The sequence below is a fragment of the Silene latifolia genome, chromosome 9 (assembly GCF_048544455.1).
Source record: "Silene latifolia isolate original U9 population chromosome 9, ASM4854445v1, whole genome shotgun sequence".
Classification (NCBI taxonomy): domain Eukaryota; kingdom Viridiplantae; phylum Streptophyta; class Magnoliopsida; order Caryophyllales; family Caryophyllaceae; genus Silene; species Silene latifolia.
Window position 1 is genome coordinate 166,559,052 of NC_133534.1, and position 1,174 is coordinate 166,560,225.

Here is a 1,174-nt window from a genome sequence, read left to right on the forward strand (position 1 = left end):
AAATTTTCATCACATTCCGTACCCACCGAGGAGAACCTACCCAATGGTACTCCCACACCACAACATTTGATCGGAAATTTTATTGCCAAATCCGCCTTTATCCAATTAATTAAAAGGATCCAATTTGGGGGGATGCCTAGTGAAGACCCTCATTCTCATATGGAAACCTTTTGTGACTATTGTGATGCGATTTCTCAAACCGGTGTGACTCAAGACCAAATTCGATGGGTCTTATTTCCTTTTTCTCTAATCGGCACCGCGAAACAATGGTTGAAGGGCCTTGATAAGGCCACTCTCGGAATTGATTCTTGGAAGAACTTGGCTCTAGCTTTCTACAAAAAGTTCTACCCACCGGAAAAGACTAACATGCTAAGAGCTCAAATTATGGGTTTTAAGCAAAGGGATGAAGAATCTTTGTATGAAGCTTGGGAGCGGTTTAAGGGAATTTGTCGCTCATGTCCTCACCATGGACTTAGCGAGTGGTTCTTGGTACAACAATTTTGGAACGGTTTATATGAAGATTCAAGGAACATTCTCAACATGGGATCAAATGGAATGTTCACCGAAGTTGATGACAATAAAACATGGAACAAGATTGAGGAAATGGAGGTCCATAACTCACAATATAGTAGACCTCGCAAGGCTACTAGAGGAGGAAGGCATGAAGTGGACTCCGTTACTCAATTGGGTGCTCAACTTAGTGCTCATTTTGACACAATCAATTTGAAGTTTGAACAAGCTATGGCTAGACTTGAAGAAACCTCAAAATCATCAAAGCATCATGTTAATGCCATGACGGCATCCTCATCAATCCCAAGTGGGATATGTGAGAATTGTGGAACTTTGGGACATGACCAAGGTGAATGTAGGGGAACAAATGAACAAGTGAATGTTTTCCAAGCATACAAGAGTGGTACCCCTTATTCCAACTATTACAATGAAAACACCAAGTTTCATCCAAATCTCTCATACAAAAGCCAAAATGTTCAAAACCCTCAAACAACATACACCCCACCTCCCATGAGAAACCAAAATCAAAGACCCTTTTTCAACCAAAACCAAGGTTACCAAAACCAAAATCCATACAATCACCAAAATGACCAAGGTTTTGATGTTCAAAAAGCGGTCCTCCAAATGCAAAAGAATCAACAAGAGTTTTTCACTCAAATGCAAA

At 40.5% G+C, this 1,174-nt stretch overlaps 1 non-coding gene across 1 annotated transcript; it reads right to left on the minus strand.

The window, feature by feature from the left end:
- Window positions 1-366: 366 nt before the first annotated feature.
- On the minus strand, window positions 367-473 carry LOC141603187 (small nucleolar RNA R71). Its single transcript, XR_012525079.1, has one exon. It is a non-coding gene; the product is annotated as a small nucleolar RNA R71 (small nucleolar RNA).
- Window positions 474-1,174: the final 701 nt, after the last annotated feature.